At 38.1% G+C, this 19007-nt stretch overlaps 1 protein-coding gene across 1 annotated transcript in view; it reads right to left on the reverse strand.

The window, feature by feature from the left end:
* Positions 1-5261, reverse strand: part of HAPLN1 (hyaluronan and proteoglycan link protein 1) — a 53970-nt gene extending 48709 nt beyond the window's left edge. Inside the window, exon 1 of the mRNA XM_014057250.2 lies at positions 5112-5261. The gene's annotated coding sequence lies outside the window, so the exon portion shown is untranslated. The remainder of the gene's footprint in view (positions 1-5111) is intronic.
* Between the last annotated feature and the right edge of the window lie 13746 nt (positions 5262-19007).

Here is a 19007-nt window from a genome sequence, read left to right on the forward strand (position 1 = left end):
GGAGAACAACCTTTAGAAAGTAGTCTAGGCAAACTACAGATAATCTTCAAAGGCATTCATGTTTTTCAGCAGTGATGCAGCCATTTGCCTCTCTAGCCACTCCCATCAACAATAAGAATGGAAGATGTTAGCTCTTTCACAGATTTTTTTTTTGGGGGGGGGAACCTTGCTTTACTATTGGTAAACACTGTATATTAGATGGCAGTAAAATGCTTTTATATCCACTAGATGGCACATGATGACCATGGTTAATACATTTTATTTCCACAAAACCTTCCATTCATGCCATAAATAAAGACCAGCATTATTAATTTATACCATTGCATCCACTCTGCTCAATGTTTGTTTAGCCAGCTGTTTCCTCTAATCCTGCTTAAACACCATTGATTAAAATCCCAAATATATTCAGATTTTTTTTTTACCCCAAAGAACATTTTGTTACCTACATATTACAAGCTGTCTTTTCAAGTATAAGGCAACACTTGAACTTCTAAATCTGGAGCCAGAATGTCTAATAATTCTTTAGAAATAACAAGATAATCTATTGAGAATAATGAAGTTAAACACCTTGGCAAACTGATAAATTTGATAAGATTTTTAGTTGCCAAGTCTAAAATATTTTAAAATAAAATCATTTCCAGTACTTTGGGGCATTTTGCTTTTCATTTTAGTTACACAGCAAGTAATATATCCAAGCAGACATATTATTTTTCTTCATGAGTTGTAATCTGATTATAAACAATGTTAAATACAAATATATAAAAAGAAGAATATTACTGTTAATGCACTATTTTACATAGTTATTTTTAATTGATTATCATATTCCCATATTAACATAGAGAAAACAGAAAAATTATGGTAAAATATTAAACACCTAATAGCATAAATAAGTAAAAGTTAGCTAATTAAGTTATTTTTTCATTTAAATTACACTTTTTGTCCGGTTTAATCTTTTAACTCAAATATTGTACACATTAGGTTCTTCATCAAAGTAGAATTTATTGGAAAGTTTTCAAACAATGATAAAATCAGGTTAACTAAAGCCTGCCCAATATCAAAGTAGAATACCTTTGATTTAAACAGTATTTTCCGTAATGAAATAGAAATCAATAAGTTTGGAGCTACTTGAGTAGTATTACAGTTAAGCATTAATTTTAACAATGCAAAAATCTATTTTTATTAAAATGTATAAACCTGTATTAACATTGAACTGATGTAAATGGAAAGCCAGATTTAATTCAGAATTTGCATTATTCATATCCACTTTCCTGCTTTTTTCTGGAAGATTATTTCATCTCCATCCAACAGTACAGAATTCATAGAATCTGGTGCTGTGATCACTATAAATACATGCAACAAACACAACCCCGACCTTTGGTATTAGGGCATAAAGTTCTTTATCTTCTAGTAGCTGACTACTAAGAGTCCTATCAGAAGCCATTTTCCCTCAGCTATTGGCAATGATATATTCACTATAATGGGTGGCTCTCAGCATATCATGATCTGGGATTCCAATCACAGATGATCCCAATTGAATTTTTGGCATGCTACATCCCCAAATTCTCCTTTTCCTGTTGTAAGGATTTTATTTGGAGAAAAGATAGTGTTCTTCTTGCCTTTAGTAGATTATTTTCTGCTTCTTTCTACCTGCGTTTACCTATTCTTACTCAAAGCTACAATTTTCCACCTCCCCTTCCAGAATTCTTATTGATCATTCCTATCGTATTTCACCAAGTCATGTTGGGTTATGGTTGAATAGGAAGTGAATGCCATTCTCCAACATAGTTGTAGCATGATATGCAGTTCAATGGTTAGGGACCTCTAAGAGCTCTGGGATAGCTTAGGGTTCAATCTGTTCCTTTCTTTGGAATCAAGCATTTCTCTCACAACTGTTTTCTTTCTTCTCCCACCACTGAGACCCACCCCTTCCACATATAACTTTACCCACTGAAACTTTCCTTACTATTTTCTCTCTCTGTAACAGGAAAAATAGATGTGAACTGATTATTTTTAATTTGTGTTAATCACATAACAAAAATTTCAAAGAGATATAAAGGTAGCTGCAAATAGCTTCTTCCCCCTCAAAATGAGATGTGCTTAAAATACCTTTATTTTTGTTTTCATAATAGATGAACAATGCAAATAGCAATAGCAGTAGACTTATATACCGCTTCATAGGCCTTTCAGGCCTCTCTAAGTGGTTTACAGAGAGTCAGCATATTGCCCCCAACAATCTGGGTCCTCATTTTACCCACCTCGGAAGGATGGAAGGCTGAGTCAACCCTGAGCCGGTGAGATTTGAACCGCTGACCTGCTGATCTAGCAGTAGCCTGCAGTGCTGCATTTAACCACTGTGCCACCTTGGCAAATTCCTATAGGATAGTTTCTCAAAATTACTTTATGATAGTATTACAACCAACCTCCCTTGTTTCAAAATTATTCAAGTTTCCCCTCTAGCTGTATAACTCCAGATAAATGAATGGCTTTTTTCCCAGTCTTTCCTAAGAATTTGTCAAACATCCTTGACTTCTTTAAAGACAAAACTCCACTGTTCACTCTCCTCAGAGAACGTTTATATTTTAAAATCTTTGGTTGCTCAACCAGGAGATATTTTTACTTCTTGGCTTTATGAACCAACAACAATTGGTTTCCTTTGAATTGATCAGCTGTTCTGCAGTGAAAAAGGTTAACCTGCAGTAGTTCCATAACTGTCACATACTCTCTTGGTCAGATTTCCCACAGGTTCACCAACTAAATGTACAATCACAGTTTCTCTTGGTCCCAAGTCCGGCCAATCTGACAACTTTTGCATCAAAAGATAGGAGCCTCCCACTTTTTTTTATGTCTTTCATACACTTTCTATAAAAAATAATAATAGTCCACTAATGTCAATTTGCTCTAGTACATTTAACTGCTGTTTTCTTTTCAATATTTAGCCAAATGAATGCGCTGGGAAAATAATACAACACACTAAGAGATGATTCAGAACCATGACAAATTTAATAATACTGGAAAGGAAGCTCTTCTTCTAGAAGTTTTGTATTTCTTGGAATTATCTTTGTTTATCTCCATTCATATTCATGATTGTTTATTTATTAACATATGTTATTTATTAACATACTTATGCATATATAAGTATAAATGTAGATGACATATTATTTATAACATTATGTTCTCAATTCTTCATCTTCATTTCTGTTCATTATTATTATTATTATTTTTAATTCAGAATTAGAAAATTAACACATGCCTAAACTGACCTAAGGAGAGAGAACCCTTTGGATGTTAGATGGTATTTCATATATTGTGTGAATGCCACTGTCTGCTTCTTTCTCCATACATGTGCCTTGGCAGAATATAACAACATCATTTTGCTCATTTTTAGTACCTATATGCGAAATGCACTATGAAAAACAAAAGCATTTAGGACATAGCTGAACCATAAAACTAAGCACTTTTAAAATGCTATAATTTAAATGAGGATTTAGATCTCAAAATTGGTGATCTCTACCGCTCTTAGATTTGTAAATCTCAGATTTTCCAGCCAACCTGGAGAACCTTTGCCCTACCTTTACTGCCTTGATTTGTACATGGTTTCTTTTAAAATAGTTGAAAGTACAGTTCTTAGTATCTATGTCTATATTTTGTGTACTTTTTCACAATTTAAATTTTGAATTCAATAACATAATCTTTACCAGGCAATCTCAGTCTTTCCATATGTTGCTAGAATCCCATCAGTCCAGTAATGGTGGCCAACAGTCAGCAATGGTGACCGATGATGCAATAGTTGCTCATGCAGTGTTTTGTTCTATGAAACAGCACCCACTATGCAAAACCAACCCACTATGCAAAATTATTATTTCCTGGATTTCCACAATTCCCATCCTTCCTTAAGAGGCTCATCATTCAAGATCATGTCAACAGCTGCATCTTTCATGTAGAGCACTGTTCTCTACCAGCAATGTAGTTGGAAAGGAACAGACAGATTCCCTGATATTCAGTTCATACCTGTATGTGAAAGAGGGGCTGATTTAGGAAGAACAAGAGAAAGATGACCTTTTTTGGACTTTAGTCATTCATGAGATGCCTGTGTGAAATACTAAAGTTCCTTAAAGTCTGATCTCTGCTCCTTCTCCTCTCTCTCTTTTGTGTTCTTTTCCCAAAACCACCATACCTAGGATGTCATTAATTTCCCATTGGCTACCTTCCAGGACCTGTTATTCCTGCCCTGCTCAGTAAGCATGGTCTAAGTCAGCTAGGCATGATGGGATGATGGGAGTTATCCAATGGAATTGGATGATGTCAAGTTGAGAAACACTAATTGGATTGGATGTCTTACATGCCTTACGTTTCCTTTATTTTAGTGGACTTCCAAGAAGTATTATTTTGGTTACTATTATTGCACCAATTGGGATTACTATAATTGTAAGCAAATGCAGAAAACAGCGAGCTGTCAATGCAGACACTATATAAATATGATAAATAAATAATGAAACCTTTCCTCCAGCCAAATTCAACTCTCATCATTTCATTCTTCCAATAAGTGGGTCACACTGGCTATGGATGATGGGAATCCCAGTCCAACCTGACTTCAAATCATAACTTTAACCTTAAATTGTCTACTATTGACCTCACCCCATTCCTAAGAGGTCTATAAGGGGCGTGCATAAGGGTACCATCGTGCCTACCGTCCCTGTCCTACTGTCCTCATTTATTCGTACCCATTTCATTCATACTCATGTTTATTCTTATACCCATTATCTTGTAAACGACTGACAAATGAAATAAATAAATAAATAAATAAACAAACAAACAAACAAACAAACAAACAAACAAATAAATAAATAAATTCAGGGGGGATTGAAAGATGAAACCTCCCTGCAGAGAGAAAGAGTATGATGGCAAAGGCAAAAAAGCTAGTTTTGGAAAGGCAGAAGAGTTGTCAGAAGAAAAGTTTGGCAAGCCCTGCTCTCCGAGAGCTCCACAGGTTACTAGCGAACAAGTGGGAGAGACAGTAGAGCTTGGGGGTTTCAGTTAGTCCAGAATAGGCGGATGCTATCCCACCCCGGTCCCAGACTTGTACTTTTCCGTTTTTTTCTTTTGCTTTTTACCTTTCCACAGCTTCAAAGCAAGCAGTGCCGCTTCCAAAAACTCTTTGCCCCCTCGCTTCTTGTGCTCCCCGCCGGCCAGAGACGAAAGTCCCGATCCGAAGAGAAGAACGAAAGAGAGGACTTCTTTCAGTCGACGGAGGACCACGTCAGACGCGAAGGACGTTTCCAAGAATGCTGTTAGTGCTCGATGCGAGCGCCGCTTCAAACCCCAGGAATGAAGGGGTGGAAAATTAGAAAGCCAAACACCGCGCTCGCACACGCCCAGCGCCTGGCTCGCTTGCTGCCCCCCCCCCCCGTTTCTTTCGCACAGCGTCCTCTTGTTCCTTCAACCGCCTCGGCTGCTGGACGGGGGCGTCCCTGAGGGTCTTGCCAGGTGCCCTGTCCTCCAGGGCTGGCCCAACCTTTGAGGCCACCGCCCTTCCACAAGCCACCTACGCCTCAGCTGTGCCTTTGAGGAGGACAAGTTGTCAAAGAGAGCTCAGCAGGGCGCCTGGCCAGCACCTTCAAGAGCGTGAACTTCTCCTGCACGAGTTGTTGGCCCTTGCCCCCCACCCCTATGGCCACCCCTTCGTTCTTCGGTTGGGATGGTCTTGCTGGAAGGCGTACAGGGGAAGGCAAGTCAATAGGGAGAGAAGACGCTTTCATGGAACGCTGCTCACTTTCCCAGCAAGTCTAAGCAGCATCCCATCCCACCGCTACTTTCTTTTTGCCTTCACGGTTTTTATTTTTCTGTACGTTGTTGGAAAGCTGAATGTGCTATGTTCCCAGGGGTATTCTATCTTTGTGTTTCATGTGACCCATGTTCAATTTCTGTGCAGAATTCAAGGAACGAATGGCAATATTAATATAATTTTCATGATTAACCGAGTTAACTATATAGGCACGTGTTTTTCACTGTTTAGATTCCTGTCAGAAAAATATGTACTGCTTGCTAGAGGAAAAAAAAATACATGCATTTTAAGCACCCCTAGCAAAAATTAATGGTTTTGGAATATGTATTGAGGGGTAGGATTTTGATGCTCTGATTAAATTAAAAGAAAATACTTTAATAATATGTACATAGTGATGTTTCTATCCTCTAGACAATCGTTTTCAGGACCCTGTTTTTCCTTAACTTAAAGAGGGTTGTCTGTGGAAACGTAGCTGTTGTAATGAATACAATACTCTCTTGTGTATTTTTAATAGGTCACAGATAACTAACTTTGGGTTTCCCATATGTGGCTGGAGTCCCAAGTGCATCAGTAATCAGGAAGCCACTGGTCATGATCACACACAACACACAGTCACCCACCCACCAAGAGGGGGGGGGAGATGAGAACAATTGCCCAAGCTAACCATTGAGAACCAATTTATTCTTTGGATGTAAGATGGTTGAGTCTTTTACCCAAACCTTTGTTATTTTCAAAATATGAATTTTCACAGTATGATATAGATATGATCCCTAATTTTTTTTATTTGTGTCTGTATTTGAAACATGGGGTGTTATATGCAGAAAAAGAAAGGTGTGTGTTCTAGATTAGTAGTTGAAGGGTAATACTAAGCATTCATTCATTCCTACTATGGTGGAGTAGGACCCATGGTTTGGATGGATGCTGGAGAACAGCTACATGTGGATCTCTTTAGGAGCATATATAGAAGATGTGCTGTGTGTTGCATTGTTGACCCTACAAGGATGGATATGCAGTGAGATGTGGCTAAACTATGAATGTGCCCTTGGTGCTTAGCCTCATGCTTTTGGAACTTATTTGGAAAAACATTATCAGTGGTGACTGACATCCTCATGATTGAAGACCTGCTAAAACAGAAACCTGTGACACCTATGTTTTGGTAACGTTTGGTCCTTCTATGAATACATTTGCAGAAAAGTACCTGCTGCTTCAACCTCAGCCGGAAGAAAATGTTTTTGTAGTTGCTTTTGATAGTGAACACACAATGGGGAGAGATAGGTAGTGGTATGAATTGAAAATTTTGCAAGTCTTGCTTTGAAATTGCAGTCAAATATCCTGTGTAGTAGGTGATATTGCTACCTACTGGTATACAGCATGTACTTATACCATGTGAAGTGATTGTAATACAAGTACCACCCCTTTGTACCCACTGAGCCAACCCATTCTGGTCCCCAGCTATTTTCCCAAAGGGAAATTACATGAGAGGGAAATAGTAAATGAGCCAAAGTAACATACTTTGACATCTTGTCATGCAGTTGATCGCATGACAAAACTGATAAAAAGAAAAATATGCAGTGCTCACATTTCAAATTATGATCGGAAGAGGCCAATCATTGGCCTTGCAATAATGCATACCGAACCTGTATAGGCCACACTAATGTTCCCCAGGTATGTTCAGGTGTGTGACAGCAGTATGCACTGCGTGTAGCAAGTTAGTCCTGCTGCTTGGCACAGACTGTATGATTTGCACTAAGATTTATCAATTATGTAATGATTAAAGGCTGTTAGCCTTCAGCTTCTGCAAAATGGCTTTGGCTATGAATTAAATTGGAAAGGAGATATGTATCTTTGGATCATCAGACTGGAGAGAAAAAAAGTAGATCCAAAAAAGAAAAGAAAAGAAAAGAAAAAACCCTCTATCTTCTCTGACAAGGTAAGTTTTCTCTAGTTCAATAGAATCCAGGGCATTTACACTATAGTTTCCACCATTCTTAGCCAGCCAGGTATAAGTCACTAACTGTGGGTGAATGGGCACTTGGAGGCTGCTGAATTGGGAAGGCTGATCAAATGTGTTTAACTAATAATGAATGAATCAGAAATAAGCATTGTAAGTTTCCGCTATAGCCTAATAATCAGTTCATGAAATACATATCCAGAAAAGGACACTGTGCAAGATTATCACTTTTCTTTTGAAACAAAAAAAAATGCAAAGGAAGAGAAAATTAAATAGCAAAATAACTCTCCTTTTCATGCAGAAACTGGAAAAGAACAGGGGAAAGAGATTCTTCAGCTATGGCCTGGCCTCTGTACTTCAGTATGGCCAGAGAAATGTGCAAAGAAGTGGAGGCACAGGGGCCTCTAACCTCCACTCATTTGCTCAGTCTTTTTGGCATGGAGTCATGGATGATATTTCAAAGATGGAATAGGGTTCTTCAATAGGTCTGTGTCCACCATTTTCTTGTACTGACAAGCGACTTGAACTGTAGTTGTATATTTTTATTATTATAATTAAATAAAATATCTCTACAATTAAAAATAAGAATGTGGAATCTGCAAAGCAAAGATTAGCCTCCTTGGCTTTATCTTTATTTAAAACAATGCTTTGGGGCCTCAGATGCATTTTAAGAAAAACAATTCTTGCCCACTCAGGAAAAGAACAATTTTTAAACATGATTGTAGAAAACATTTTTGAGTGGAGGGAACTAGCGTATCAGATTCTGATCTTGGAAGCAAATATTTTATGTTTGGCCATACTCATAAGGATAGTTATTTGTGAAGTTGAAGTTCCAAGTGTTTTGAGTGTTCATAATATTGACATTGTATTTTTGCCATGAAATCCCAAGAACTGTGATTTAATCAATAAGATTGGGGCAAGCCTCCATCAACTTATTTAGGAAATGTGCGTGTTAAAGCCCAAAACATCTGAATTTCCAAAGATTTATAGGTTGAAGGTTTTCTATGAATACTCTTATGAACATTTGTCCTTTGGAATTCTCCCTTCCACATTTCAGACTCCAGTTAGTAATGATTTAATATCACATATTTGTTCCAAAACTTCAACTCTATGTAAGAAAGACATGGCACCATGTTAGAACTAACTAAATGTAATATGGAGTCTTAAATTTACTACTGTTGCTTGACCGAAAACATGAATGACCTTGCCAAATCCAGCACCAACATTATGACAACAAACATCTAATGACTGAGCAACAAGAATATTTAATTACAACCTGACAGTGAGCTTGAAGTATCCATATATAGATATAGGTGTAGCAAATTTTCTGCCTCACACCCTAATGTCAAATATAGCAGGAAATTCCAAAGAAGTTTGTTAAGTTCCACTTAAAAAAATAGAATGAGACCTACAGTACTCATACTAAAGGATACATATAAATGGTTTTTCTCAGTGCTGACTGAATGCTTTGTATCTTTCAAAAAGTTTCATTTTAACTTCAGAGTGAGGCAAATCAAGGCAATGATTAAGTTAACCAATTTGCCTTTTTCTGAATATATATTTTTAAAAAATTGGTTAAAAATAAATTTTTTTAAAGGAACATATTTAGGTTGGTGAAATACATAAGACCTTTTGAAAATGGTAATGCTGATAATGATATTCTAGTTGACAGTGTAGGGGCTGCATTATATAGTTCAGTGTTGGTGAATCTTTTCCGCATCAAGTGCTGAAACGGGAGTGCATGTACGCACCAGAAACTAGAAGAGTAGCCGCATGGTGCACATGCACGCACTGGGAAAGTGATCTTCCAGTTTACGGCATGCACATGCACACCAGTCAGCTGGTCTTCACACATGCATGTGTGCCAGAAACCAGAACACCAGGTGGCTGGTGCACATGCATGCACCAGAAATCGGAAGATCATCTTCTCGGCATGCAAATATACACTGGGCGGCTGCTCTTCCTGTTTCTGGTGCTTCCGTGTGCTTGAAGACCAGCTGCCCAGCATGCCGGAACCCGGAAGAGCAATGAGTGATGGCTCATGTGCTTGGAGAGATGGCTCTGCATGCCACTTCTGGCACGCATGTCATAGATTTGCCATCACAGACATAAAACATAACAATTGGAAATTTAGGTTTAGATTTAGGTTTATTCGATTTATATGCCGCCCTTCTCCCAAGGACCCAGAGCGGCATACAACATTAAAAGAAACATATAATACAGTAATACGGTATAAAATAGTTATATTTTAAATTTATTATATTCTAAAATAAGAACTGTGACTATGGGATTAAAAGTATCTTCTCAGTCTAATGGGTGATCTATATGTAGAGATCAATAGAGAAAGTGTGACTCTATTGGTTCTTCTCCATCTCTGCAATATTTTTATATGACCAATTAAAATATGGTTGTCGTTGCCTGGCAGGTTTTGAAATAAAAAGTAGTGATTTGCATAGTTCATTTTTTTTTCTGATGTAGATTTCGAACTACATCAGGTATGCCACAGCTAGAAGCACATTGATCTCATTTGGCTGATTCATCAACTGCATCCCTTCAGGAAGCTTTTCCTTAAAACTATGGTATACATATGTATTGGTAACTTTTGGAACTCACAATGTAAAATGTTCTACATGGGTTGTTTTTACCATATTTGTGCTAAAGGCATCACATTGGCTGCTAATTTGTTTCTCTGCAAATTACAAAATGCTATTTATTATTAGCTGTGAGCAAACCTTACGATTTTGAGAACAGAATGTTCCATCCCCAGACCAGAGAGTTTTCAATATCCCTAGTTATTACTTTTACAGTCCTATACATGCCAATATGCCTATATACTTAGGAGTAGGGATGCATAAAGCCTTTAGATCTTTTTGTGTTCAAATAAAATGGGCATCTAAACATACTTAGGTTTTCAGGAACATTCACCAAAACAACAAAGAATCTCACAGTACTTTAAAAGCAGCTTTATTATGGCATAAGGTGTTTAGGTAAAGGTTCCCCTCACACATATGTGCTAGTCGTTGCCGACTCTAAGAGGCGGTGCTCATCTCCGTTTCAAAGCCGAAGACCCAGTGCTGTCTGAAGACTTGTGGTCATGTGGCTGGCATGACTAAATGCTGAAGGTGCATGGAACACTGTTACTTTCCCACCAAGGTGGTTCCTATTTTTTCTACTTGCATTTTTACATGCTTTTGAACTGCTAGGTTGTCAGAAGCTGGGACAAGTAACGGGAGCTCGCTCTGTTACACGGCACTAGAGATTCGAACCGCCGAACTGCTGACCTTTCTGATCAACAAACTCGGTTTCTTAGCCACTGAGCCACCATATCCCTTAAAGTGACATAAAATGATTTTTTAATTTTTGTTCAGAGATTACCAATAGTATTTTGGAAATATTTGTCACTTTGGAAAGTACTTGTTAAGTAGTACTAAACTATGTTGAATGTTGACATTCCATTGAAGCTTTTATGGAAAGTAATAAATCTGAATCTTTTTTCAATTTAGAAAACAAGATATAAAAATAAATACAGAAATTAGGTAAACATATTTTAATTAAAGTTCTATTATAAATATAGACTCTAGGTCTGTGTGAAAATAAATGCCAAACTCAGTTTTTCCTACCTGTCTATGAGCATGTCAAACAAATATAAAGGTGGAAAGCAGAATAAAAGGATTATTTAAATAATTGTTATAGTACAAAATTCTAATTAAGTAATTTGTATATTAATGTTGTTAATTTCACTGATTATATTATTTTCAACAAATGTTGGCCTGTTATCTTCATTTATAGATTATTCAACCTTTTTCTATCACAGGAGTATGATAGAAAGCATACATCAGATAATGTGGACGATGATTTGTATAATAGTTCTCTTAAAAGTGTTGAATTTACTATCTATTTGACATAAATAAAATGCTATGAAAACCATAGTCTTCTTAAAAGCATCCTGAAGTACCAGCACACTGAAAGCAGAGAGAGGAGGGGAATGTAAAACATACTCAATTATATTTATTAAGTCTGCCTTTTCTAGATGGATATATAAAGGCCATGTTCATTGGGAAATATAGAAGATATTTTCTAAACATCTGGAGAATCAAACCTAGGTTTTGTAAGGTTTAAGAAATGACAGTGTCACACTGCAATTAAACTGAATTAGTTCCACAAAGAAACATTTCATTTTGTCTCAGGGCTCCAAGCACTGAGAAAATGCAATATCATCATGCTAGAAATACATCTTTTTGCATTGCTGTTATTACAGAATGCTGCTAAGTGCTTTAATTGCCTATACTAAAGGAGAAAAAGAAACAAGATGCTATACATTTGTGTAGCTTTGCCTGGTCCAGTGCTCTCAAGATACATTAGAATTATAAAGACCAGAATTCCCATCAGAATAGAAGAAATCCTGCTTGAGAATTCTAGAAACTGTGGTCCCAGCCCATCTGAAAAGGATCAGAGTGGACAACATTTTTATTGGTTATATTTCCAGTTCATGTCTTGAAATCTATCCTGGGATGTTTTCTTTCATTTCATTTCATCTCATTTTCATTCATTCATTCATTCATTCATTCATTCATTCATTCATTCATTATACCTATTCATTTCACAAAATCCAATTCTGGGTGGTGTACAATTGAACAACAGTGTAAAAGTCACTATAACAAATATAAAATTCAGACTAAAATAAAAATTATAAAAAAATGAATATGGTCTAGGCAAAGGAGGGATAAAAATGGGTGCCATCATATAAGATATGTCTGGTTCCCTGATCTGATTACATGACCAGATATTTCTGGAAAATCTAAAGGGATGGAGCTAATTTAATTTCAGGGGAAAGAATATTACATAAGATGAGCACCACAGCAGAGAAGGCATGTCTCATAAAACCCACCAAATGCAGGTTCTTAGCTGATGCTACCCACAGTATGCTTTCCCGGCCTGGTTTAATGTGGCAGGCTGAGATAACTGGGAAAAGGTGGCCCCTTGGCTTGATTCCGTGTTCCATGAAGAGTTTTGAAGGTCAAAATCACCACCTTGAATTGGAACCGGAAGAGAACTGGCAAGCTTGTGGAAGAAATTTGTGTAATGTGTGCAATTATAGGAATGCACATAACTGCCCATGACACTGTTTTCTGTATCAGTTGAAGCTTCCAGATATTGTTCAAGGTCATCCCCATGTAGAAAGCATTGCAGTAGTCCAATCTGGAGGTAACTAGGACATGATTGTAAGTAATCATTGCAATCCAGGAATGAATGGAGTCCATGGACGTATAAGACAAAGTTGTACAAAGGCCCCCCTAGCCAGGCTGCTATCTGCTCATCAAGTAGAAATTGTGAATCTAGGAATACTCCAGATTTCACACAGGATCTGTCTGGGTCAGTGCAACCCTATCCCATCACCAAAGATGACATACTCTTGGACTCAATGGGTCCTTGGACCCAATCCAAAACCACTCAATCTTGCCAGGGCTCAGACGAAACTTGTTGTTCCCCATCCAGAGCTTCATTGAACTGCTTAATATTGTAGAGGCAGAGATGTATAATTGTATATAATGTATAACCCAGTGGCTTCATGTAGACATTAAAGAGAAGATGAAAGGAGAGGAGAAAGCATGAAATTGGCCCATTAGTACTAGTTTAGTCAATTAACCTACCTGCAACGTGTAGGACAGAATTAGCTCTGGGTTCTCTTATAGCCCTTTCCTTCCCTCCTACATGATAGGGGTAGGGTAAATAGTCCTGATGAGCCAATTGATTATATTTTAACAAGTCCATAAATTACCTCTATATGTAAACTAACTCAGGGAAAGAATGTCTCACAACATGGATTTCTGCTTGAGTGAAGATCCTTCATCCTTTCAGGTATGGGTGTAAAAACCTTCTTCTGTGCTTCTTGATTTTATATTCGGTAGAAATGACGCCAGTAAATGCATCAGCAGTGGAGTTGTGAATCACACCCAGGTCTATTTTTAATGCATGAAACTATTCATTCAAAACCCTTTTACAAACCCTAAATAATGTAGTTGTACTCTTTCAATGCTGATTTATTTCAGGAGAACAAAAGAACATTGTTAAACAGAGGTAAAGACAATTGAAGTTATAAATTCTCTTCACTAGTTTTTCTTTGTGTTCATAGAGTTTGTGTATGTCAAGACATACATGTAATTATGTTTCTATATATAACAGTTAAGAAACAGCTGGGAGGAGGGTAAAATTCATGTAATGCACATTAACAAGAATGGATATAAAGCATTACTAGATAACTCATGATTCATTGGGTCATTATTCTTTCTACATATATTATAGGCTAATATTTTCCCTTTTGTCACAACCCGAGAGAAACCTTTGGTGAAGACTTCTCCTCCTTCTCCCTCAGCTGACCTGTGAAAAACCCAACCAACTATGGACCACAAGGAAAACTGTATTCCTGCTCCTCATTCTGGTCCATGTTTAAAGGTCTTTTAGGGGTTTAGTGTTTGAGGCATGTGTTAGCCTCTCTCGTTGAAGAAGCCACTAGATTGGCAGAAACTAATACATAATTTCATCTGTTTTTTTGTACTTCTTACTTGCAAAGGGACTTTTACCATCAACTGCCGTCTGTCTGTCTGTCTGTCTGTCTGTCTGTCTGTCTGTCTGTCTGTCTGTCTGTCATCCATCCATCCATCCATCCATCCATCCATCCATCCATCCATCCATCCATCTATCACTTGTGTCCCACCAACTGCCAGAAGAGCTGGCACAACTGGGACGATGAGGAGGTTGGGGAGTTACTTGGGCCAGTCCTGGAGTCTGATGGATGTTCTGCGTCAGAAGCAGAGATAGAGCCGGGGATGTCGACATTCCCCAGTTGCCTCCAGAGTCAGACATAAGTGGGTAAGAGGAACAGCTGGGGCCTGTTACAGATGTGCGTATGTGCAGAGATGTCAGGAGAGGAGAACAATTGAGGACCACAAGAAACAAATGCAAGTAAGAAGTACAAAGAAGCAGATAAAATTATGTATTAGTTTCTGCCAATCTAGTGGTTTCTTCAACGAGAGAGGCTAACACATGCCTCAAGCACTAAACCACTAAATGACCTCTAAACATGGACAATCAAATGGTTTTACACAGAAATTGAATTGACTCTATCATTGGTACAAGGAGATGTAGCAGCTGAGTTACAACAGGAAAGACAACATCCTTTATAAAGATAATTTAACTTATCAGATAGGAGCACTTGCCAACCTTGTCTGGCTCCAAAGGCTGAAAGACTTAGCTCTGCATGTTATTCGGATGGAATCCCACTGGAAAATATCAGGACTGTTGGCTAGATTGGGAAACTGAATAGTTATATCATGGTGTTCTCATAAGTCAAGCCTGATGTGAAGATAATTTTATTTAAAGATGAATTAGGGCTTCAACATGTGTCCTGATCTTGTCTGAGCTTAGAAGCGAATTGGGGTCATTCATACATGGAAGGTGTGCCTTAATTTTCTTGAAAGTAAGCACAGAGAAATCAGTTCTGAGACTTTTGTATGCAAAAGCTACAAATATTAGAGCTTTGTAGAACTTCCCATGGCAATCCTAAGCCAAATCCAGACTTTATGGATGTTGCAATTTACTGTGCTCCAAAGGAATGAAAGAAAAATTATGAAACGAACAAACATCTTTTTAGTAATATACTTTGCTGATCTGGATGTGAGCTTGACACACATGCCAAACTTATGTACCTACTCTGGATTATTTCTGGAATGGAAATGGTAAAGGAAGACACATATGTTAATTACAACTTTACATCTACATCAGAGGTGGTATTCAGCAGGTTAGGGTTAGGGTTCTGGAGAACCAGTAGCGAAAATTTTGAGTAGCTTGGAGAACTGGTAAATACCACCTATGACTGGCCCCTCCCCTATCTATTCTCTGCCTCCCGAGTCCCAATTGATCTGGAGAAAATGGGGATTTTACAGTATCCTTCCCCTGCCACACTCACCAAACCATGCCACACCCACCAAGCGATGTCCATAGAACCACTAGTATTTTTTTTGATTCCACCACTGATCTACATGTAGTTTAATCCAGAGCAATCTACGTGAAGCTATCTATGGAATTCACAGAAGACCATAGAATTTAAATCAGGAACGATTTAATTCATAGCTCAGATACTTAGTTGCTATAGCTGTACCTCAGGTACTTAATTGCTACAGCTTTGATGTGAGATTAGTTTGCATTTCCATCTTTGTCATTTTTTTTCTCATCCTTATTCTGTCTCTCTCTTAATTTTTTAAGTACTTTCATTTTTTCCCTCTGTATTTTAGAAGAAGCTTTTTCCAACCAAATGGGAGGTCAAGACCAACAATCTGGCTATTGCCAAGTTGAAAAAGAATTTTCTGGAGCGAGTTACTTCAGATAGAGTTGCTATCCAATTTTGAGCCCATTTTTTTTCCCAATCAAGCATTAATGGCATGCCATTCTGTTTACAAAAAGCTATTGAATAGGGTTAGATGGGAGTTTGGCTTCATATACTATATGTTTTGGAAATAACTTACAAAATTCTGAAAGCTCTTAAAATAATGATCAAATGTTGAATCATTTATAGAAATTGTATATGTTCAAAGGCAATTTTATATTTTGCCTATTATTAAATTTGACTTGAACAAGATTGCTTACCTTTTAATATTGTACATCTGGGCAATATTGAAGAAATTAGAAGATAATATAATGTAAATATATTTAAATAAAAAAGAACCTTCTCAGTCACTGCTGAAGAAAACTGGTTATGTCTTTTTCCTCTTCCTATTAAAATGCCAGTGCCAGAATAAGTTCATGAAAATATATGCTTTGTTACCTGATTAAATTTTCATTTATTAAGAGAAAAGGCTCCTCTCATGTAGTTCTTCTGCAAATGTGATGGTCTCCAATTCTTATCATCTCTATGATATTTGGTACAGTATAAGTGCTTAGGAACAATGGGAATTGTAGACTATCATGCTGTACCAGGTACAGGAAAATCAGAGCAAAATTTCTCAAAATAAACACCACTGAATTCAATGGGATTTAATCCAATATAAGCATAATTGGGAATATGGCTGAAATTCTATCTTCATTGTTATTTAAGGAAGCCCCACTCATATCTGTTGCTAGGGAAATGAACAAGTTGATGGCACATTCATCATGATGGAATCTGTGAATAAATAGGGATATTTCTTAAACCTGTCATTAATAAAAAGAAACACCATCTAATTATTATCTATACATGAGTTACATCTGTCTATACAATAGTTCCCAACTTTTTTTTTCACCATGCCCCACCAAAGCACCTTTAAAATCCTTATCCCCCATGTGACATATAATCCTTACTTTAACTCAAAAAGTGAACTCTACTCACATGAAGGAAGCCTAAAAGGCCATTAACTTGGTTTAAACAAGGTTCAAATTGCCCCCATTAAAAATCCCCCTGTGGGACGTGGGCCAGAGGTGGGTTGCTGCCAGTTCAGCCTCAATCAGCCGAACCGGTAGTAGCAGTGGTGGGAGGCTCTGCCCACCTGCCCGGACGCTTCTGCACATGCGCAAGCGTGTTGCACGTACACAGCACGCCCAAACTGGTAGTAAAAAAATTGGCAACCCATCTCTGGCATGGGCCCCATGTCAGGAACCACTGGTCTATAGAGTACATGCAGAGCCTTGCTTTAAATTTACTCATGTTTCCAACGTACTGTATAATATGTAACATGCAACACATGTGTATACAGATTGACAACAGCTAATTTAGGATAAAGGTCTATCTAGACCTGCTTTCTTTTAGATGGACAGTTCATAGTTGGATAATCTTCCCAACAATCCAAAATTAACTTCTTCTTTTGGTATCAGGATTTACTACTTGTATCTTATCGAAGACGTAACCAGGTTTATTCTATTTAAATTCTCTCCCATCAAATTCAGCTCCAACAGCTTATCCTGTTGGTCCTACAGCAGCTCTAAGTTGTTGCATGAATGTCAAGATAATTTGCAAGAGACCAGCTGATAGTCTTTCTTAAGCTTCCTTAAGCTGAAATAGGCGTTTGAAAGGGACGTTGGCTTTTGGGGGGGAATGCCTAAAGACATGGGCGAGGAAGCACGTCGGTGGGGTACCACCCTTCCTGGTAGACCAAACAGAAGTCTCTATTTGGGAGCCCAAGGAGAATAGATAGTCCCATTGATTCATGATGCGGGCCAGTAGCTTTAGCTGGTGAGGAAAGTCTTCCTATTTCAGTAACAAAGCGGCCCTTGATATTCGTGGAAGGGGGAAAAAAAAGCTGGGAGGGAGGAACCTAAAACCCGTGCTTGGAGAATCAAGGACAGCTTACACTGGGTGTGGAGAGAGGAGAGCCCAGCCACGGAAAAGAAGAGCGCGCTCGGCTGAACATGAACGATGGGCCAAGTAGTCGAAGAGGGAGAGGGCAGAAGCTCCACTGCTGAAGTCTGGCCGTAACTGCTGAGGCGGAGAAAACTGGCTGCCCAAAACTCCTTTGCGACCCGACCTTGAAGACTCAGCAAAACGCAACGTCTGCTGCTCTTCGTGTTATTCTGTGGGGCTTCAAGGAAGAGGGGAAGAAGTGGTCATTCTTACTAGCACCCCTAGATGGAGCTCTTCGACCAAATAAACGAAGCGTTTTCTCCGCTAGTTTTCCGCAGAAGGAAATTGGGCAGCTCTGGGCAGCGCGTGGTTGGTGGTGCCCAAATTCCTCAGCTTTGATCCAAGGAGAAAGACAACCCTTCTGCAAGAGGAGGGAAAAGGTGGTGGTGGGGGGAAACGCACGCAAGCCTAAGGAATAGAGGCTGAGCAGATTTTATTTTTATTTTTTAATTTTTTTAAAATTACAAGGCAAATTCCGTCAGCCTGTTCCAAACCGAAGAGAGGAGACTTTGGAGGCTGGGAAACAGAAACAGAATAAAACGGGTCACAAGGGGCGGGGGAGCAAAGCGTAGCATTAGAAACATTCTCACACGTTTTGGAGCTCATGAGGGTTTCCTTGGGCTAAAAGTTCTTCACCAGTAAATGTGAACATTAGGACAAAGGCATGACACGAGAAACGACACAAATGGCTATTTAATCCCATCCTTCCGAAGCCAAGTCCAACTTTAAATCTTGGCACACTGAAAGCAAAACTTAAGTAGATGCCTTTCTGGAAAATGCAAACACCTCACATTAGCTTAAATATTTTTATATAAGATTAAAGTACTCTTTTTGTGCATGGTTTATACAATTGCATTAAATACTCAGGTACTGAACTGAGATTTATATAACAACTATGTTTTATT

The sequence above is a fragment of the Thamnophis sirtalis genome, unplaced genomic scaffold, assembly GCF_051295495.1.
Source record: "Thamnophis sirtalis isolate CommonGarterSnake01/CBP01778 unplaced genomic scaffold, rThaSir2_p1.2 scaffold_5, whole genome shotgun sequence".
Classification (NCBI taxonomy): Eukaryota; Metazoa; Chordata; class Lepidosauria; order Squamata; family Natricidae; genus Thamnophis; species Thamnophis sirtalis.